At 36.8% G+C, this 23,815-nt stretch overlaps 1 protein-coding gene across 3 annotated transcripts in view; it reads right to left on the reverse strand.

Annotated features, from left to right (window-relative positions):
* INPP4B (inositol polyphosphate-4-phosphatase type II B) overlaps positions 1–23,815 on the reverse strand; it is a 220,868-nt gene that overhangs the window by 138,090 nt on the left and 58,963 nt on the right. The gene's annotated exons all lie outside the window — the stretch shown is intronic.

Raw genomic sequence — 23,815 nt, forward strand, 5'->3', positions numbered from 1 at the left:
CTAGACTTATTATCTGGAACCAAAATTTTCAACCACAAATGAAAGAACAAAGTACATAAAAAATATTTCCCAAAATACAGTACAGGTTTTAGGGGGTGTAGGTTTAGTGTCTACATGATTTTACTGTTGAATTTTGAGTTGTTGAATGAGAACAGAGAACTGATTAAACAGTAAAATTGAGACAGAAAAAGTACAAGGCAACCTCTGTAACACCCCTCTGACGTGGCCTGCCTGAGCCAAAACAGCCCATTGCATTAGCTTGCTGGTAAAAAGGATGCCAGCTTCAGCAACACACAAGGGAGGCATGTACTGAGCATTCACATCTGTTTGATTACCTAGCCTAAATAACAGATATTCATTTACAGCACGGCCACCTAAGGACAAATTTTTGGCTTGATTTCAAAACAAAACTCAAACTCATTTTGCAAATCTTTTAGCGAAAGACTTGTTTTGTCCCATGCCCTCAAACGTGTCCCTCAATACTTTTATTCTAGCTGCAACTTACCACACAAAAAAGAAAAGCCTCCCTCAAAACAAAGATAATTTTGTCTCTTTGTTATCCTAAATACAACATATTGTTAGAAACAGCTAAGCAAATTCTACCACAGAGACATGACCAAAGAGAACCATAGCTTTTCTCAGTCAGTTCTTATTCCTTGATTCTCTGCAGTGAGAAATATATTTTTCCCCCACAAAAGCCTGAAGATAGTAAAGAAATGCTATAATCAATTTAATGAGGATCAGCATATTTTAGAAATTTGTGGGAGTCCTCATTTGGATGTAATTTTACATTTAGATTTTTTTCCACTAGTATAACATTAGCAACTCCAATATTTGGCTACAGAACACTAGCACAAGCTTTTTTAAAATACCTTAGGGCACGAATGAAAATATAATTACTGATATTTCCTTGTTGGTGATACTTGACTTACCCTTTTGGGGACTGGGGAAATTGGGGAAATAACTTACAGCAAATGTGTTTCTTAAAAAAACAGAAGGAGTATCAACGCCAGTCCACAAATTCTACATCATTTTAAGATGCTAAAAAGCTGTTCTATACGCTAGCCTCAAATAGTTAACATACGGCCCAACATGGAAGTGTGGTATTTCCATTTTCTAGTTATTATGGATATTCCTTCCAGAAACATGAACAAATGAGGAAGATTCATTCTTAAATTATCGTCACTGTTTATAAGATGCGTTTGTAAGCCAGTAGTAGTTCAGTAAGTATTTTAAAACATGTGTAATTGTTTTTGCATGATCCTAAGGCGTGCTTTAAGCAAGAGGAAGTCCAAGTATCTTTTATGCTTATTGGAATCAATGGAATAAACATACATTTAGAACTATAGAAAATTCATTCTTTCATTCATTCATTCTTTTGCTGAATAAAGTCTCAGTTCAGGAGAACTTATTTTTGTTTTTCTGACCCAGCAGAGAAGTGGAAAAGGATGGCAACACCTGAAAAACCTACAGTATAAGCCTTCCATATAAGAAAAACTTATTTCATAATTCCAAATGGAGTTAAATATGGAAAGAAATTCTGTTGCCTGTTTGAAGTTCCAAGCTCAATTTCATTAGTGTCACAATGAGAGGAGTAGAAAAAGTATCCACAAGCTTCAGTTTTCATTTCTAAAACACTTTTCAGTTCAGTTACATGGTTTTTTGTTTGTTCATTTTCATTTGGTTTTAACCACTTTATAATCAGTAGTCATATAGCCAAACGTACATAAATACTACATTTAGTGGGACTGGCATTACACTGTGCCTCTCTTCTCACTGAAATATGCTTCTTTTGAAAGCAAACTGGAATTTTTAATCCATGTGTGTGTAAATATATTTTATTTAGAAACAGGTTTAAAATACTCATTAAAAAAAGAAGTCGTACATGTGTATGTAAATACATATATGGGAGTTACAGTCTGGTCTGTTCCATGTTGTCTGTTGATTTGAGTTTTCAAACATACTTTAACTCTCAGAATACTGCAGTTATCAGAGTCCCATTATGAGATGCCCACATATGCCCAAGTAAGCATCACTACACACGCACAAAGACAGTTTGGCACCAAATATAAAACATAAGAAACAGCTCAACCCAGGTCCCGATCAACAAAATGAAAGAGGAAGAAAAAGAGAAATACAGGGATTTGAAGGAGTAAATATTCTCCTAGTGCATTACCTGATTAAACAAACTACTGTACTTTTTAAAAATCTGCCATAAACCAACTTTTTCCTAATGGCCCCAACAGTATTCTAAAACAACTACAAAACATATACAAACAAAAAGTCAGATTTTAATCTCAAGCATCTGTTATTCTGATAGAATTTCAGTTTTCTCATTATTTGGTCTAAATTTTCCTGAGCTAAATGCAAACCTCTGAACTGTGAGTTTATTCAGAACTGGGGTAAGACTGAACTTCCCTGAAACAACACACGTTACAGCCCTATCTTCCCAGACAAGAGATGTATGAAGAGATCAAAAACGAAAGCAAGAAAGACAGCTTGTGACCTAGGTCAAACGCAAAATATTTTTGACAAATATTCATTCCAGTGATTTAGCTTGTAGAACAATACAGTTTTCTTGTATACAACACAGCCCATCGTACCAGGAAGAACGCTCATGCACTAGAGTGCATGATACATTTCATTTTCTTTAAATCTCATGTAGAAGAATATAAAATGAGTAGCTATCCTTACACTTCTAGCGTATTTATCACAGACCTACCCAAGTGTCAAATTTCGCCAGGCCTAAATGTTAAATTCAGCTTTAATTAACTGTCCTTTATATAAGGCAGCTTTATATGATTAAAAAGAACATTTTTTTCAGTCATTCATGGTAGTCTAAGCCACTTCTACACAGGCTGTCAAAGTTCAGAAGACTGAATCACTACTGAAACTTTTGTGCCTGCCCTTAAAGCATTTGCATTTCAGTTTATGCTCAAAGGCCACATTCAGAAGGCACTTCAATTTTGCAAAGAAATAATGCTAGATACTTTTATCACTTATTCTAGATTTACCTCATCAGATCACTAGTGGCTTCCAGGGACTGCCCAGTACTTACCTTACTGCTGTTGGCTGCTCAAATGCACTATTCTGTCACCACTGTTATATGCTCCTGGCATCTCACAAGAACCCACATCAGGCAAAGCACAGGGTAAGAGAGACTACTGAGTCACTGAAAATTGACTTACACTCTTTCCATATGCACCTTCCAGGAAAGTATTCACAATTTCGCTCCCTCAGTATAACTCTGGCAGTTGTATAGGAATGCAACGCGTGGAGGGGACTTTACCTTTATGTTACCTGGAAGCGCTCTGGGACAGTGACCATCTGCACTTTTCCTCTCCCCCACAGGCCCTTTTGCACAGAAAGCAAGCACTGAACTCTGCTAACACAACCACCACAGCTCCACAGATGACTGCTATGGATGGTCCCCATCCTCACCACCACCTTCTGCCTGCCAGCCATGGGGCACCACTCATCAGAGTTGGGGAGTAAGTATACTTATCGTAGATTCTCAAAGAAGTTGTAGCTGTATGTGTATGTGCTGGATGAGCCGAGAACACTGAAATTGTTACTAGGTTCTGCAACAACATTGATCAGCTTTTATAGGATAGATCCCATTCCGGTGCATGCAGCAAATTCATTTTTAGAAGATATTGATGAGACACTGCACATTTACCAGCTATTTATTTTCATCATATAGATTAACAGTTTGCTAAATAGTTCAATCAACGTAGCATGGTCAGCAAAGTAAAACACTTCCATCAATATTTTGTTGGATACCTGCTTAGTGGATGGACAACAATGCCAGCGGAGTAATTTTCCGGCCTGCAGTGCATAATTATTTCTAAGAGTCCATATAAAGCAGAAAATAAAATCTTTTTCCAATAGGCATATATGTGGTATTGCATGGTTTACAGTTCCAGTCGAAAAGTTGCTATGTGACGAGACACGAGTAAATCTTAAAATTAAATTAAAGATGAAAAGTAAAGGGAACATAAGCTATATCGACTCCACAGCAATGCTTTTGCAGCAGTATAATATATATAATGTTGATTATAAAATAATAAAAGATAAAATAAAATTTATAAAAGAATATGTATCTATTTCCCTGCTATATGTATGTCCTTATTATTTGCTGTATACCAAGTGACAGTTTCAGCTGTTTATCTGAAAGGGTCAATAGAAGGGCAGGCGTATCTGCATACGGTTGGATACTTTTTATAGGCAGCGCTTGATTGTGACTCGTGGAGTGTGGAGTCAGAATCATTCATCTGTGCAGCACTGAGACTATGTACTACCTCCAGGCACACTTTTCAAGAACTAATATGAGGACAATGGAAAAGATGAACTCCTCCGTCTCTAAGAATCATCATAAACCTGCTTTGCTTGCCATCTTCTCTACAAGTATCTTTCTCTTCTCTGCATAGGCTGCATCTTGGTACGCTTTCTAGAGAAGAGTACAGACACATGGCACAAAACAAACATGAGGAGATCCCCCTGAGCAAAGTCTGAGGTTAGAAGAATTTAACAGCGTAGGTGCATAACTAGGTGTATGAATAACAAGCAGAAAACCACCTAAGCCTTGAGTATTTGATTACAAATACAGTTTTGTTTATTTTTTACAGCTTGTGCATATGAGCAGAATTGCCTTCAAAAAACTGAAAACGGCCATTCAGAAATAAGATTACATTGGAACTCTCTCTGTATTGAGTGCATCACAAAAAACCTTTGCAACTTCCAAATGGAAGCTGGAATAGCCCAAGTGTCAGAAAAATCTATATATTATGAGTGCTTCGGGACATGCTACAGAGAGTCAGATCACATCCAGCAAGGTTTATTAACTCGGCGTAATTGCCAGCCATACCAGAGCTGAACTACCTTGCACTGCGCCTCCATGCAAAACGATACCGACCATATCCATACAGCGTCCCACTATAGCTCATGTGCCAGGAGGAAGTTACAGCGTGGGGACAGGGCCCAAGTCAGCACGGCTCAAAGCTTCAGCTGCTGACACTCAAGTCTGCAAATTACCAAACACTAATATAAGGACTGTGCAGAAGCTGTGCTAGGAGGGAAAAAGGCAGCTCCTGTTAATGGTCTTTCCTCCACAAAGCATTAACATCACATACACTGCTGCTTCCGCAATATGTTCCAAAGCTGAAATACACAGGTGAAAACCACACATTTTAAACAACCTCCCTAGATCTGGGTCTATTCTCTTCCACAGCTATTCATAAGATAAATAACTAGTCCCTGAGGGCAAAGTCCTAAGTTTGATTTATCTCTTGGAGTCAACGTAAATATGAAGAAGCTATCAAATCTGTCCATATAAATCTAAATAACCTTCAATATGTTTTCAGCATATGCAATCAAAAAATGAAAGGAAGAAATTGTTTATTTACCTTGTTAATGTAGCACACAGCATGAGCACAAGAATCAATTTTTTTAACCTATTTGAGACAGCTTTTTTTTTCAATTCCACTCAGAAAGATCTGTCAACTGTAAGGTTATGTGTGAGATTAAAAGTGACAAAGGAAACCAGTCTTTATAAATTAGAGATAATTAACATTTAAACCCTAGCATTATTAAAAATAGATGCTCTTCTGCTACTAATACTTAATTTGCTCTTTATTGAATCTTGGGGTACAGATACTCCGCCAGTACCATTTGCTGCAGTACGCTGCTTTTCAGGGAGAAGAAAAAGCCATGTATTGCTGCACTCAGTTAACTCTCAGTTAAGAGTTAATGCAGACCTATGCTGCAAAGCATTCTTGTTTTACATGATGAGATTGTTGTCACTCCCCTTGTGACCAGCTGCTAGCAAAAGGTAACCTGTGCACTGTGTCTTCTGCGCACAGGGTTTACACCCATTAAGAAACCCCTACAAGTGATGGTTCAAGCATTGCAGGGGTCTGAAGCACCATAACACCATCCACACAGCTGCAGTGGCCGTGACAGGGAACCAATACAGCAGTCACCTGCTCAGAGTCCCCCTCAGTGGTAAGTGCTCGCTGACAGAGACAGCATTGCATTGCAGTTTGGTTCGTTGCTTATTAGTCAACCTTTTGTTTTAAAAGGTCAGGTTTTTGCAGTCATTATAATGACCACTGGTAGTGAAATAATGAAATACAGTTTTTTTTTTCCTCCACCTCACAGTTATTTTGAACAAAGCCCAATCGTGTGAAGAAATCTTCTGTAGTGTTATAGAGGTACTAAATATTCTCGGCATTTCCCCAGTTACAATTTTTATATAATATAACATTGTGTTTGAAGTTCTTCATCATTACAATCAGCCAGTACGCTGGTTGCTCTTTCCCCTTCCCATCATAATTTCCAGGAATCACCCCTTTAAAGTCTGTTGCATACTGGGAACAACCTGCGACATCTCAAGAGTAAAAACCCCCTTCAAAGGGCTTGTGACACCTGCTCTTCACTGCTTGCTTTGACTGTGAAATACAAGTCACAGAAGCCAAATTCCAGATTCTGTCAGCAAGCTACTGACGGAGCATTCCTAAGCTTTTTTGGCTATTCAGTTAGACAGGCCAGCCAACAGGGAGATGTTACTTGCTCAGGTCTGAATACCTCAGGCTGGTTATTACAATCCCACTATCTAAAGATCACTGAGACACCAGAATCAAAAAAAAACCCAGCAGTTAACTGCAGCTGGAGAAACCCAGATGTTCTGACAAATTATAACCCGAAGAATACTCACCCCAGAATGATTAAGAAAATAGGCTATAGAAATACCTGTATTGGTTTTTCCCTCACGCTTTTTCTTCCCCTCCCCTCTCCATTTAATTGTACATATCGCTTGAGCAAAACATGACGGATTTACGGATTTGGCAATCTCTTAGTCTGTCTGTCTGTGCATCTTGCTCCCCTGAAGCAGCAGACTATAACCCAAGCATGCAAGCTGTAGTTTCAGGGGAAAATGCCTTCCTAGAATGGAAGTATTCAGCAGTGCTCACAGTGCCTGAGGCAGTTGGATAGGGGAAAAAAAAATAATTAAAAGAATCTCATTTCCATATGAGTACCAGAGAGCCTGTGCCAAAAAACCATGCTAGAGAAGCCAAGGAAAAAACTTGTACTTGAAGCACTTACTTCAGAGGACACTTGAGAGGATATAAGCAGAAGGTCAAAAGCACCTATAGTTGTCTGATGAACAGCCAGTCAACACAGCCTTGCATCAGTACATGATGCACAACATAAATTAAGACAAATATTGCTGGACCAACCAGATTATGAGCTCAATGGCAATATAAAATTACCAGAACACAATCTTCTGCATCAAAACTTGTGTAAAAATTGCACTATGACTCTATCTTGAAAAATGAATTGAAAGTCCCTTTTTTTCTTTATCGAATAAAGTTAACTGAGTATGCCAAAATCTGCATTTCATAATCTGTTACCTATTGCCATAAAAAAAATTGCATTAAGTTCTTCAGAAACCTTACTGTAGATTAAAATTGACACCATTTACACTGATGAGCCAGTTACTTGCATGAAACAAAGTTTGTATTTGTGTCTAGTATAAGTAATTCCAACACTGGAACTGGGAATTCCTCAACGGATAGCAACATTTACTCAAATGGCAGAAGGTTTTTCACATATTAAACATAGAAAAAAAAAATGCTGCTGCCTTAAATAAGTCCAGACTTTTCAATACTGTATACAAAATATCCCTCAGTATTGTGACTTAAGGGAACAGCTGAAAACGAGAACTCAGACTTTAAAACACTCCACAGCTGGAGCAGTCACGTCCCCAGTACACACTCGCCACCTAAGTTCCCTCTAGAAGCTGGTATCACCCCTCTGCCAACACCTGAATGCTTTGCCTGTCGGGGGCCTTACATTCAGTATTTTGAATGAGTTATTTTTATGTGAGGTACGGAACTAACCAACTATAAGCTCCCACAGAAGCAGAAAATTGTCATAAGATTACCCAAAAAGAGAGTTAAAGATTTTCTCCTCTCCTCCTTGTTTTAAAGTAATTTCTTCACATGCGTTTTTAAATTTTAAAGTGAACATTTTAAAGCAATTCTGCTCAGCCAGTCAGTCTCGACCTTCATTTCCCACTGGGTGTCTCCCTCAGGGAATACAGCAGAGGATTTTCCCTGCAGTTACTGCTACATGCAGCTGCAGCAGTAGCACAACCAGAAAGAAATTCTGTGAACACTTAAGATAAATAACATCATTTCCCTGAAGCCTGTGCCCTGTTTACAAGCAGCGCCCATCCGTCAGTATTTTGGACATCTGTAGGAGATGTTGAGAGAAGCAGAGAAAGGTGCTTCAGCTCTACTGTATGAAAGACTATGTGTAGAGTACGTATTTTCTGACCAACCCCACTACCCTCAAAAGTGGTTGTAAAAGTTTGAAAAGCAGTCAAGAGCCTGGTAATTTAATAAAAAAAAGTATTAACAACACAGAGCTGTAAGAACCTCCAGATCATTTGTTTCAATACTTTACTGTCACAGACACCATGTAATAAAAACACCTTCACACATTTTTGAATTACATCTTGAAATTATTTGAATTTCTTCTCCTACATGACTGGAAGGTCATTTAAAAACATGATTGCTATGATAGTTCAGAGTAATTTTCTGATTTGCAGGCCAGCATTATTCATAGAGTTTACACTCATTTGCTCTTCTGCCAACATGGTCTTTTAGCTAAGTAATTATTTTCTGGTCCTCATACTGGTCTCCTGATGTACTCATAAGAAAGGGATCATATGCCCTCATACTTCATTTTGTTAGGATAATAAGACAAGCTTTTACAATACAGTGTCATACAATAGGCTCCCCATTTCCCAGATCACTCTGTCTGATCCTAATTCATCTTCCTTCAACGTGAAGGATCACATTATTGACAGCTTTCCAGAAAAGGCCTACCTTATATATATATTGAACGTAGTTCCCCGGATTCACCTGGTAATCATTTGCCTCTCTCAACTGCATTAGACCTAGTGCTCAGTCACACTTTGATCAACTAATTTACCTTCACTTAACTTGTTTACACTGCATTAAGTCTTAGTTCATTCAAAAAGTTCACATTAGTAGAAAATAGGGTCATGTACTTCGAGACCACTGTTTTTCATCCCATTTCTATTATTCCATACTGTGTGTCTTGAAACAGATCTGTGGGTAAAAGAATTGTCCCAGCCTGCAATCCCTTTTTCCTTTAGCAGATCAGGAGCTTTTTTCTCTAACAAGTGGAAGCTTGAAGGACTCTCACATATATTTCCAGAAAAGCAGGGAAAATAAGATTTATCAATAAGGATTTTTTTTTGGTTTGTTCTTATAACACTTTGTGATTATGTTTAAAAAATAAGGGAGTCTAAGGTCTGATGGCAGTACTACCTAATGGAAGGTAATTCCCTTCTGGTTTGGGAAACTCTGGGTAAAATTGCTTATCAGTTTTACTGTGGCAGAAGGCATAAATATAGATTAGACAGATAAGAGGGAGAACATAACGGGGGCTTGCTACAAGCACTACTTTCTTTATCTTAGTAGACAGGATCCATCTGTTAATAAATGTCCATTTTAGCAAGCTTATAGCTGTACTTCCATAGATAACGTCCCTTCCAACCTGTAGAACTGCAGTACTGTCATGAGAATTCTGATTGTGTCTAGGGCTCGCACATGCTTAGTCCTCATGGCTGACAAACCCTGCATGAGGAGAACAAGGAATTTTTCTCACAGGAACCTCTGAAAGTTCCTGGGAAAATAAACATTCTCAACTATCCAAACACAAACATTCCCAGCTATCCAAATATAAACATTTCCAAAACTATCTACAAAGAGAAGAGGTACAAATTCATTTTTTGGTTTGAGAAAGCATTTTGTTCTTGGACTGGAACAGCTAAACCTGCATAACTGGAATTAAATTCCTAAGTATATAAATACTCAAGCAAATAACCTACTGGTCACCCATCTTTAAACAAGCAGACAATCTCTGATAGTGCTCTGACCTTTGCAGAACCTCCCTCTCTTCCGAGATGAGAAACTGAAAGGAGTTTTATACATTTATTTATTTATTTATTAAATTCACTGCTAGCTTCAGAAGCGATTTCAAGATAAGCATCTCATCTTTCTCACAATCTAAATTAGTTTCTGCTTTAAAGGCAAGAGGTAGGTATCACTGGAAGCAGGTATCAACACGGGCCTATTTTACTCTGCAGCAACCTAAACATAGCTTTGTACCTACAAGACAAGGCAAAAGGCAGGTATCACAGACTTCCTCCACTTCTCAATACAAAGTTGTAACAGAGACAAGTTCATACTAAGAGTACTTCATGGTTTTATCAGTGAAACTACATTCATAGTCACTTCCATATGAAATGCACATGATTTTGATCTCAAAACCATTTTACAGAAAGACTAGTTTTCCTCACCTCAGTATGTGCCAATGTGCTTAATTGCCATACTAAGATAAACCCTTTTTTCCCCCACTACTTTGTCAATTTTATTTTCTTTTAAAGCATAACTGTAATCTGCAAGACGTGGTAATCCTTTTCTATAAGCATGATCAAGCTTTTGCAGAGATCTTAAGTTAAAACTGAATAAGCTATGAGCACCCTACTTTCAGACTGATAAGTAGAGTCAGGAAAGTTGATAGTCATGGCTGTCTTTGGTACGTAATTAAATTCTGATTCTTATGAGTCACAAAGTGTGAATAAGGACATTAGGCAAATAAAGTAATTTTTTCTTTCAGAATTTATATACTGATGATGCAAAAAGATCCTAAGGTTCAGAGTAAACACCAAATACAGTTAAATATCTGAACTATTTTTTCTACTTTTTATTTCCACTATATAGAATAGATTCAACTTTTTCTGAAACTGAAAAGCACTAATTTTCCAGGATTGTTTCAATCATGGTTTATCAGCAAATAACAAGAAAAAATTAGGAACAGTATTCTTAGAAAAGATGTTTAGGTCTGAAATTTGACCAGGCTTCTATTTCTAGAAGTCAGTTATAGACTCTGTCTTGCTTTTATCTTCCAACTTCTTATTTGGAAATTCAGCAAGATAATGTTTTCTGGGCAAGATAGTATCTGTTATTAGACAGGCTGATACTAGATTGAAAGAAAGGGATAACTTTTTTTTTTGGCATATGAAGTCTCGTTCAGAAACTCAAGAAAGCTTGTGCTCCAGAAAACTTGTTTCCTCCATCACATCTGCTTGTCTAGCAAAAGGCTGCCTACACCTGTGGACCCTCAGACCACCCCCAAATTGCCATAAGTATGTAAGAAAACAGACACGCTGTCATCTGTTCTGAAGTTTCGAAGCCAAGTCAGTCATCTCCATTCTAGCCCACTAGACATATTTTCTGTGAGATATTCAAATGCCAGCCACAACACTACAGCTCATTAAATGAAGGTGCCACAGCCAGGAAAGTTATAGCACAAATTCTGGTGACAGCTTTCCCCCCTTTCATATTTTACACACTGCTCTTTCACTTCTGATGCACAGAAGAATTTTTCACTATCACATCCTTTGTTGCTTCCAAAAGTGCTCTGCCAAGATGACAGCGCTTGCTGACTCACCCTTTGCTTCTTCAGCAAATGACATGAAATATTGTAGGATGCAGAGATTTAAAGCCTGTATCATATCTCAGGATACATACCAACTGACACCAGGAATGGGAATTGGAAATTTCAAAAAGGCATGTATTTCAATGCCACCGAACAGAAACTCCAATTTTAAAAAATACTCTGTCAATAAATAACCTTAGCTAATATTCTCCCAAAAACAGTCAACTCAAAGTCAAGTGGGTTTGAGAAGGTGTAAGAGATTCTGTTTAATTTGGGTTCAGGTCTAGGTAAACTAGTTTACAGAAGATACCTGCATTTTAGATAATTAACAGTTCTCAGAGGGATCAAAATTAATGTTAGCAATACAAAGTAAGAATACAAGAGCAGGGGATAAAAAAAGCACATGCACATTTTAGCAGGTATGATTTTATGTCATGTAGATTAGATGACACAGATTTGATTTCTGTCTAAATAAATCAAATGAACAGATATGTCTTGCAATAGATGATGTAAATTTGCATAACTTTTAATGGCTGACTACAGATACTGCAACATCTCGAGAAGGCATTTTGAAAACAAGTAGATTTTATGTACAGCACGAAGGCTATACTTCCAAAAATGTGTTAGTACCCTTACATACCAAAATAATTTAATTCATCAGTTTCACAGGAACAGCACTAGTTGCACTGAAGCACAAGCAATACAGTAAAGCTTAGCAAATACACGCCTTAATACAGTGAAGTGGCATTCATTTTCACTTCAAGTACAGAGCAGCCTACAATTTCTCCTCACTGCTTGCCCCAACACTCAGTAGAATTTTTTCCCCATACAGGGAATAATTCTTTGTAAAAGAAAAGCATTTTAATACAAGATGTGTTATATGAATGGTAGTTATACATGTAAAAATATGGTAATCTCTTCAGCTTGAGGACAGGTTGTGATATAGCGCCCTGAATTGCACAGCATCCCATGTGCTGACAGGATGGTGACAGTTCTAGAAAATTAATGTTTAGAGGTTTCCCCTTCTACAATTCATATCTAAAAGTGAAAAAGATATATGCAACAAAGAATAGCTTATATGTGAAATAATGTTGTATTCATTCAGCGTCTTACAACTCATACAATAAATTCTGTTTAAGTTATTACAGTCCCTCTGCATCCAATGTGATTATTACAGTAGTTGCCCGAACTCAGCCATCTTGCAGATTGACCCTTTAAACAAAAATCAGAAGCAAGACAAAACCCCACTGGATAAAATGCATGTATCTTTATCTAACCAATTCTAGCAAGCATTTCAAGATGTGAACTAATTTAGCATGAATGTCAAGGCACATGTGCCTAGTTTTCTAATAAAATCCATGCAATTTCCAATGTTAAAAAATCCACATCCAGCAGCTGAATTGTACAATTCCATTCAGAAGCAAACCCAAAAAATAAAACCCAAAAAGGCCAAACCAAAGCCAAGTGTGAACACCACACCCCCACATCTATGACTTTTATTTCTTCTGCTACAGATAAGCAAGCAGTCGGGATGCTTATCTAGAACAGTAACAGCCACATTTACACATGACAAAAAAAGAATATGAAAATATAACAAGGGCAATTAATACTGGAGGTATTGGGACAAACTCTGCTTAACATCTGTAATTCATTCCACCTGTGAGTGGAATTAATGAGAATAAAACACCTGACAAGAAAGTGGATACATAGGAAATTAAATTCAGAATCAGTCATGTTAGAGTAGTTAGAAGACCTGTGTGTTATACTTGCTCTTCTAGCATTAAATACTCAGAATGCACATGTATGCATGAGATCAGCTTATTTGTTTATACTATAAATTTAGTCAGTCTCACCAAGTGATATGGTATTTTTGAGTAATACTATTTCATTTATTGCTCTCATGTCAGATCATCTTAAATTACTAATAAAATGCAAGAACAAATCATTTGCTGCATTGTAATATGGGTTGTGTTAAGTATTTTCTTAGTTGGTGGCTTTTCAACAAGAAATCCCAATATAATTCTTTAACTGAAGACCACAAAGAAACCTGGATACAGGATAGATAAAATTAACCAGAAAAATATGCTACAAAAAGTTATTTATATTGCAAACTGAAGTTGAGAAACATGAGAAGTGGGATATGGAACGGAGGGAAAGGTACTGATTCAGAAAAGCATTCCATTTTGAGGTATCATTTCAGCAGCTCTCTACATACTGTTGCTACCCCAAATGAAAGCAAAGGAGTACTTAAAACAAAGATAATAAAAAAGGAATTTTTCAGTTCTACAGGCAATGGATTAATCTAAATAAAAAAAACTTGATGATAATACTTTTTAAGACTATACATAATATAGTGCAGAGAGAGTATAACTTAAGGAGGTAAATAAGTTTTATAAACATGACTTGAAACTGCCTATATAACAGATTATTACATCTTTCTGAAGACCGAAAAATTCCCACCTTCACATGTGTTTCCCAACTTGGTGTTTATTTTGCACAGCAGTAGTATCATCAGAATTTTTTTGAAATGAATACTGAAACAGTTCTCTCTTAAAATCTCCCATAAAGCATGCCAAGATTTAGTAATTTATACACAGTTAATTTCTCAAAAGAAGGAATAAAAGGGGTCAAAATGCTTTTCAGTATTTTGACTAAAAAAAGTTTATTAAATGGAAAATATTTTAAAAATCTAATAGGTGAACAATTTAATTGCAAAATAAAAAAATCAGCAAAATCAAAAGAAATATTCCCATATATATTTGTAAAATTTACTGTAATTTCTGCTATTTGCACATAAATGTAAGCATCATAAGAAATCATCTTCACTCAGAGGTACAAGAATGAAAATGAGAGGTTAAACCAAAGTAAACAAATTCTTTTCTTTGTACACCTTCAGTGGACACAGTCTAACATTGATTTCTTTCTGTTGAATTCTGTGATTTCATGAAGTAACTCTGTTCAGTTTTAAGCACTAAAGATCTTGAAATAGTACCTATTTTAATACTGTTGCAAGAACGTGTGTTGCAAGCATAATCATATTTAATAAAAAGCACCTTATTAAATTCTGTATCTCTTGGTTTTGAAAAGATCAGAGTAGAATAAAACAAGCATTAATGATCTTCAGTACACCACTCCCTGCAAAGACTTATTTGAAACTCCACATTTAAAAATAATAGCTGAAGACTCTTTTAAAAGGAGAGCCCAGCACTGATTCAAGTTGCATGTGAGGCTTCAGCTCAAGATAATATTTGGATTAACAAAATGTGCATGACAGGTCTGATTTAAACACTGCAGCTTAAAATTCTCATCCTCCTACACAGAGATCATGGCACTGAAAGGCAGTGAATTATGCACTGCTCTCTACACCATCATCCCTCCACAAACCTGTGAGCAATCTGCAATTGCATATATCTCAAGAGGGACAGTTTAAGGGCATATGAAGGTCCCCTAAAATCCCAAGAAATCTCAGGGTTGCTCTGAGTTAACAATACCGGCCTTCTGTCTTGTATACAAGAGAAGAAACCAAAGGCCCTTCAAATGAAATTCATGAAGAATTTAATGAAAAACCACAAAAGCTACAGAATTCCAGCCCTCTGCAGGGAGAGGGGAAGCCTACTCATCATGCAAAATAGCAAGTACTTAAAACCTAGAAGCCTTTTATCTGTGACCTCATGGAAATTATTTTCTGATCTACATTCATATCTGGAAAGGCACTGAACAGCTATATAGAACTAAATAACTTTGCCCTACAGAACACCTAGGGTACTGGAGTCCATACTGTAAGTTCTGGTCATCAACACTCTGCTCCCCGTGCCCTTTCATTGCTGTCATGGTAATTTTTGTTTCCACCATTACAATTTAATTCAGCTGTTAATTTCCTTTCCTATATAGCATCTTTCTTCTTAGCATGTATCCATTTCTTCTCATGACAGCTGTGTACGAGAAATGCTGCCACAGTGAAACATGCAGTTCCTGAAACAGCACCTCGCTTAACATCTTGCCATCGCTCACAAGAAGACACAAGGAATGCTATTTTCAGCCTCTGTCTGAGAGAATCGATTCAGATTCCACAATACCCAGAAAACACCCAGACCCTGCTTTTCTTCAAGGCTCATATACCAACTGCAGCGTGTCTACTTCCTGGGGTCTTTTTCTCCTAGAAAAAGAGAATGATTTTCTTTCCCTCAATGAGACAAATGCAGACAGCCGTGAGCCCCTGCAGAGAGAAGCTGATTTTTACATCTCAGCATTGACAGTACTAGCAAGGATCCATACCAGAAGTAATTTTCCAGGATATATGCACTGCCCCTGAACAGAAAGTTTCCTGAGCTCATATGCCAAACTTCTGCTCTTTTACATTCTTTGCTTCCAAGAATTGAACACTGAAGTTTGCTGTGGAGGTTTTCTTTTCATATAATTTATTATGAAGTTTTAAAACCGAGGTGTAAAACAGAAGTTAAACATTTTCCCCTTTTTTGTATTATAGGTATAAGGAGGAAACAATGCAAAGAAGTCCCTTTATGAAAAAAATATTACCATTTCCCTTTTTGTAGCTTTATTTGTAAACACAGCCGGTAGAAGCCTTTGAAAAAGCCTCACTGCCACTGAAGTGGATCCAAAAGCAGACATCATTTTGTTACTTCCATGGATTACCCAAATGAACACAGCCTATTTTACTTCTAACTTCAGGCTTCTACTTAAAAATACTAGTACTCCGTAATTTACATTCAAACAAACTTTGTTCTTCCAAAGACAATGTTAGGAAGCAGCAGTTGGAAGTGTCAACATCACCATTAGCATCATTAGTTCTCTCGCCAAAGATCTTCCATTAATCTTTCTGTGTTCCTCTGTGGATTGAAGATCATTTTATAATCGTGCACTTCATTTGACAAATGCCAACACTCAAGAGATCTCCTGCCAGTACTACAGCTACCATCAACAGCCAAATAAAATAAACTTAAGAAAAAAACTGTTCAAGAAGTCAAGTATGGTAGATAAAATTATTCACGGTTCTATTCTTTTGTTAATCTACTGTGTTACAGATGCTAAAGATCTCTCAAGAGCAGAGCTACTATTCCTGTTTCATTTCATCTAAAAAAATAGTGTCATCTCAGTAAACTATTCATTCCAAGAAAGAAAATCTGCAGACTGACCATCACTTTGTCTTGAAAATATTCCTCTGTAAAGCACCAGTACCTAATGAATACCATTTAAGAAAACCACACTTCCTGAGCACATAGTTTATTTCCAGCAGTGCCTCCATATAGAAGAGCAACAACAAAAGCCACTTCCAATTACGCAGTTCAATTGTCTTAACAGCAGTATTTTTTCCTCTCACTTTTTTCTCCCCTAACTTTCCCACATCCTCCACTGATAACAAACAGTCCCAAGACATTCTTTATAAATCCTGCTCCGCTGGCAACCCATGAATCATCTGGCAAAATAATTCCTCTTCTGTGGAGGGCAAAGCTAAAGGTTGCCCTGTGGCACAGGGCCAATGTAGCACAAATACGTGCTCTTGAGACACTAGGAGTCAGCATGGTTACACTGAACCTCTTCTCAGAAAAGAGCTCTACTCCTTTACGCTCACCACAGCATGGGGCCAAACATATACCTGGGTGTTATATTCCAGCGTTTATAATAGGGTTCCATAGAAATTATTTGTTATATGAACATATAATTGCTGTACTTGTACTATATAAGTAATTTTCCATGAAAACACACACACACCAGTTTGAATTAAGTGATTGTTCTGTAATCTAGTCCTGACTTTCCTGCTTTTTACTTACAGAGAATAAGATCTGTTCTCTCCATGTGTGAAAAAAAATTTCTCACAAATGGCTTTGTGCTCCTGCAAATTACAGGAATTCCTGTACAATAGATCAGAGGAGTTTAACACCCCCATCTCAAGTTTAAATAAATAAATAAATAAATCATCTCCATATGTTTGCATATTAAATGAGCAACAACATGACACTCAAAAAAAGTGAAAACAAGCTGTAGCCAATAAGTAAAGTGAAGTCCCCAGGGGCTAACTGGCTACAAAGTAGGACAACACAAAATATTTCAGTGCAGGTTATAGCACAGTAACATTTAAATTAAAGGTAGCCCAGTGAGGTAACTAAATTAAATGCCAGCTCAAATCACATTTCTCTTCTTCATCCACAGTAATAATTTGTGGAACTATCACCTCAACATATCCCTTCCTGCAACAAAGGGTTAATAAACCCAGAAGCTACAGCACAGTAACAATTTAAATTAAAGGTAGCTGAATGAGGTAACTAAATTAAATGCCAGCTCAAATCGCATTCTTCTTCCTCATCCACAGCAATAATCTGTGGAGCTCCCACTCCAACATACCCCCCTTCCTGCAACAAAGGGTTAATAAACCCAGAAGCTACAGCAACACTTTGGGTACCAATTCTCTGTGACAGACAGATCCCAGTTCATTTCAGGCAGACAGATGAACACTAGCCATCAAACCATTAATGGAAAAATTCTGCTTCTACTATCTTTATTACTATGAGCTTTAAACCTTTGAGGAAGAAAATGTTACAGTCCTGTTACTTGGTTTAGCTGTTGAGAACTCTTACTCCATCCTGGCCAGCACTCTGCACATCAAAGAGGTGGGTGAAAATCAGTAACTTTCCCTTCTCCATACAACCCAAGACTGCCAGAGGTACAATGAACTACTTATGGGGAATTTAGCTACAGCAAACTAAAAACCTATTCCTTTCTGTCACTGATACTTTTACAGGGAACATGAACAGTGCCATTTCAAAACTCCTCGCTAGTCAACGCAGTCAGAAAGCCACCTTTTGGCAGCAGTATGCATATTGCATTTAAGAAGAGGTGAAAAAAGTATGCCCAGCCATGTGCAAGCAAGTTGTCACACCAGGACGACAGCTCAATACTGATGCCACTGGTAGCCAGCCCACTGGCAGCCTGAGGAAGAAAGAACACTTAATTTTTCCACTCGGATAGAATACAGACCATTAATATCAGAGTAGCTACCAGTGTTATCTAAAAGCAGGGATATTCTTTAACCAAGAACAAAAGACTCAAGCTGAAGCTTTTGAAACATCTCTGACTTCATGCAACAGCTGCATGTGGGAACAACCAAACAAGACGAGCAGTAGTGTATTAAAAACTCCAAACAGTTCTAAGCTTTTCAGCATTCCTCTGTTTAAAATGATTGATGACAATAAAAATGACAGAATTTTATTAGGCAAGAGAGCTTCCATGTAACCAGGCATGGTTAGAAAATAAAAATGGATACATGGGTGGAAGAAGCTTGGCATTCTTTACAGTATCTTCTGTTAAAAACGAAAGTGAACTATATAACATCCCATGCATTTCTTTGTAAAACACTTTGGTATTTCCCCCCTGTTTATAGCTCCTCTTTACCTAGCCACTTAACCGTGGTAACCCAACACACTGCAATGTACACAAACTTACTTAATCTCACACGCTGGGGGTAATTTCATAAAAATAAAAGCCTTTGCTGAATAGAAATAAAACATTTGTGACTTGCCTATGATAACACAGTAAGCCTGGAGCAAGATGAAGAACATAGGCTCTTGTCTCCCATTCCTTATACCACAGGATTACTCAGCTTCCTTCCTCTCTTCACAGCTGGGGGTATCCCCCTAACGAACACATTCCTGTATTCCACCCACTGTACTATTTTAATACCTCTTCAAAGCCCAAAACCTAATTGAAACCATCCCCAAGAAACAGTCATATAATCCAGCTGGGCAGAGCTACATTAAAAGCCTGGCTATTCAGAGACTTCTGATGTGTAACTCTCATTCTCTCATCCAGCATGCTATTCAAGTGATTTATCTCCTCAGAGGATTTAGAAATATGGTTAGCAAAACATAGTGGGCCCCTCAGAGCTACGAGCACCTTCTTGTTCTGAAGAATTTGGGTGCCGACTTAGAAGAGAAGATAGACTACATATGAAATTATTTAAAGAGCCATGCTTGCTTAACCACCTTTCTTTTATAACCTCAGATCTTGTTAACACACTGAAACCAGTTACTTAACTGGTTTTACTACTAAACCAGTAGTCTACATTTTTTTAATAGCAAATTTTAAATTATTTTGGAAAACAGAAGCACTGAAGTTAGCTTCAGTGAAAGAAATTGTTATTTTGTACATTACTTTTTCAAACCTTTTTCATTCAGGTTGTACGACAGAAAAAAATTCAAAGAAGATAAAAGCAGTATTTTTCACTCGCAGTTCAAAATTTTGAGATCTGAAAGCTGGGTCCCATGCCGATTGGTGTCAATGAGAGTTTATGCACTAGCTACATACTTTATTTCTCTTCTCCAGTAAAAGAAGCAGGAAATACAATGTCAACACTTCAAGAAGTGAAAAATGTCTTAATTTCTTGTATCTAACAAGGCTCTTTTTGATACTTCTTTTATAATAATGCCTGATTTTGGCATATCCACATTAAACTGAGCACCTTAACTCTTAATTTCACTTCCACCTCCCACTTCCCTAGACTCAATACTAAACACCAAACAATGCATTAACATCACTGTCATTGGAACAAATTGTGCAACTGCAATTATTTACTGCTAAGGTAACACACACGGTTTCTGCAATGGTTTCCCTTTTAGGAGCACAATGTCTGCCCTAATAACGTCTAAGCTGCTAATGGCTATTTTCTTTAAAGCCAGCAAAACAAGGGGAAAAGTATAAAAGGAGATAAGAAATTGCTATTGAAGCTTCTGAATTTGTAGACCATAACAAAAATAATAAAATTACACTATAATTTTAATTAACTGTGATATATTTAATTGGAATAACCCTTTCACCAAGATACCTCAAAGGAAAATGGACTCAGCTAAGTGCTAGATGGCAGCAATTTAGTAAGGAAAATACAAGTCTGAACAAAAATTGTGCTTAATAGGGAAAGAGTCAATAAGTGTAATGACAAATGTGCTGTTTAACAGGTATTTTCAAACATTAATATAAATACTTCATGCTTTCTTGTAAAACAGATACTGCTTAAAATAATTAAGGGCCACTCCTAGCTGTGTCAATGCAAATTAGAAGCAAATCCATGTCACTGAAGTAACACCACTAGAAAACCAGGGGCTTTGGCTCTATGAAAGAGAACCTAGTGCAAAAAAGGAACTTTATCAAAATTAAACCCAACAGTAATTTTTTTATTTTAACAGCTAGAAAAAATGGTATTTGCATGGCTTAAAATGGCTTAAAAAAATTTGGGGAAAACATTGAATAGAATTTTATTGCAATATCCAGTACGTCTACTGCACATTAAGTGTACAATGTGAAATCACGACAGAAATTAATACAATGAATTGTTGGTCTTTTTTTTCAACCTCATCTTAAGAGTTTTGTTACTTCAATGCTGCGTCTTACATGAAAAAAAAAATCTCACTTAGAAGGGAAAGGGGAGGACATATTCTGAGGACCCATGATGAAAATTTGGGATTGTCTTTTCTTAATAGATGGGTTTAACTCTGAGCAAAATCAACCCATTCTTTCCTTTAGATACAAGAGCAGAATCTTTGTCTTTGAGAACTCCAAAACTGCAAAAGAGAAATGCTTCACACCAGAAATCTACCAAAAGCTTGAAAGTTCTATTTTCTCCACAGAAAAAAATTACTTGTTAAACAAAATTATGCAACTAACTGAGACCCCATAAAATGCCTTTTCTGCAGTAATCGAGGTACATCCTGAGGTTATTAAAAAGTTTGTTGCTGCCCATTTAAAATTGTCATGAGAGAACAGTGTTTCAAATGTACATGAAACTATTATCGTCAAATTTGGTTTATGAACTCATGAAGATAACTTAAAGTTAGGACTGTCCAAAGGAGATTTTCTATCACTCGACTAGACTTCCAGCAAAATTAATGCAATTTTGTGCTTTAAAGAAATATGCGTTACCTTAAGACATGTTACTCTAGCTCAGTGTTAACACCAAAGCTGCCTGAAGAATCATAAAACTGAGAAGAAAAAAGCTAAAGACTGAACAGCACTGATATGTAGCAGCATCTAAGATCACCTCATGCTTTTGATAACTGTGAGCCACCTAGAACCACCTGCTGCCATTTGGAACACACTAACGTGCTGAGATCCAAACAGATTTAAAGTTGCTGTCAGAAACACTTTGCAAATAAACTGTGGTAAGTACTAAAAGGAAATACAGCTATGTTGCACAACGTGAAAAGAAAACCAAAACAATGAGTGACATGTTTGACCTAGAAAGTATTTAGGAATATAAACCACCGATTAATATAAAATAATGAAATCAGAAGCTAAACCTGTGTGAGACTTAAGATCTAACAGATGTGAAGCCTCTCAAATATGCTAAAGGAGAAAAGAAAAACACCCACCGCTCCAGAACCTCATCAGTTATGATTCAGACCTTTGTTAATGAAGTTCTGCATCTTCTTTTCCCTTAAGTCCCATCAGTTCACCATGTTTCATGCTCTTCATAGTTAGATTTCTCCAGTATCAGTAGGCTGACAACAGTAGTGGATAGTCTAGTTGGCATCTTAGTAAAAGCTGCAAGTTATTCTAGACCTTTCCAGTAATTTAAGATTTAGTCATGGTTTTACATTCCCTGACTAGAATGACTGTACTTCCGATGGCTGCCACAGTATTTATGCATACATATATATTCTTGTTCAAAAAACACGTGTTCATTAAATGGAGATGAAGCAGACTGATTTATTTTCCTTCAGTAAGATAACTGATTGTCTAGACAAAGGAAATGCAGTAGCTCTTATCTTCTAGACTTCAATAAAGCAATTGATATAATATCTTTTCAAAAATTATTAGCCCATTGGAAAGAAATTAGAGAGATTAACAGACTGGCTAATCAGGAAATGGTAGGGTTGAAAGAGTAATGAGAGTTCCTTGAGACTCAGTGGCAGGGCTAATTTATTTCAGATTTTCATTGAACAAAATTTACATTGAACAAATCTACAAAAATTGTAGAAGCTTTATAATGAATTTAAAAAGCAGAATCTATAAGAAGTAAAACCCGCAATGGGATATAGAAAGAATTACACATGGAAGATCTGAGTAACAGAAACATAACCATATTAAGTACAAGGTGATACATTCAATTAGTAACAACTAGCACTTCCTCTACAAACTAGAAGTGCGTGAGTTCAGAAAACAGTGGCAGAAAGACTTAAGCATATCATTAATAAGCAGGCTGAGTATGAGGATCAAAAACTTTGAAAAAAGCAAATAGGCTTTTCAGATAAAATGGAAATACCTTTCCTGATGTATCAGCAATACTGTGTACACTTGCCATTCATATTCAAGAAACAGTATTAAGAATGCTGGTAAGAATGGAGAACGAATTTTAGGTAAGACGACTAAAATGATTCAAATCTATTTAGCATCAGAAAACAAGAGGTATAAGGAAGGAGGATTATTTTAAATTAATGTAACTGCATTAAAATCAAAGGAAGGAGAAGAGCTTTTTAAACTAAGGAAGTATTCCCCAGACTTTAAATCCAGGGCTATTGAAAATTAGATAGAGAAGGGCAATGGACCTTCCAATTTCATGTTCTCACTTATATTTTACACAAAAGGCATTCTTAGCATACACTGATAAAATAGATAAAAGTCACTGTCTGGACACTGGATAATACCAAAACCATTCAACAAGAGATCACCTTGTGACTCAGCACAATTCTCTTTCAGAAAAAGATTAATTTTTAACTTAACTGAACACTCCTCTCCAAAAGGCCATATTTTTGAATGTAATTGAAAAATTGTAAATCCCCTTTGCGCTTTACTCCTCTTGAATTCGTTTGGGCACCACTTGACTGCCATTACGCTTGCATTGCGCTGAGGGCTATGACTGCTATTCTGGGCCAGAGCAGAGATACCCTGCTATGAAGCCTGCATCATTTTTAACCACCTAGTCTATGTACGTCCACATTCAGTGGGACAGATTCAGACAAATCCAAATTCCTGTTTGGTTCTGCAGTGCATGAGTGAGTACGAGTACTGTCCTGCTTGTAATAGTTATTCTTGTATTTACATACATCCATATGAGTACGGGATCGGTATTCTATCCTATACATCATTTTCCTCGTTTCTTCTTATCAGCATATTCTTCCTTTCTAAATACTTTAAATGGAAAGTTTTTTTTTTAAAAAAAAACAAAAAAAAACCCAAAAAAAAAACCAAAACAACCCCCCCAAGAATCCCCACACAAAACCAAACCATCACAACTGAGCACCTAAAAAAAGACTACCTGCTTTAAAATTCA

This window comes from Falco naumanni, chromosome 1, assembly GCF_017639655.2.
Source record: "Falco naumanni isolate bFalNau1 chromosome 1, bFalNau1.pat, whole genome shotgun sequence".
Classification (NCBI taxonomy): Eukaryota; Metazoa; Chordata; class Aves; order Falconiformes; family Falconidae; genus Falco; species Falco naumanni.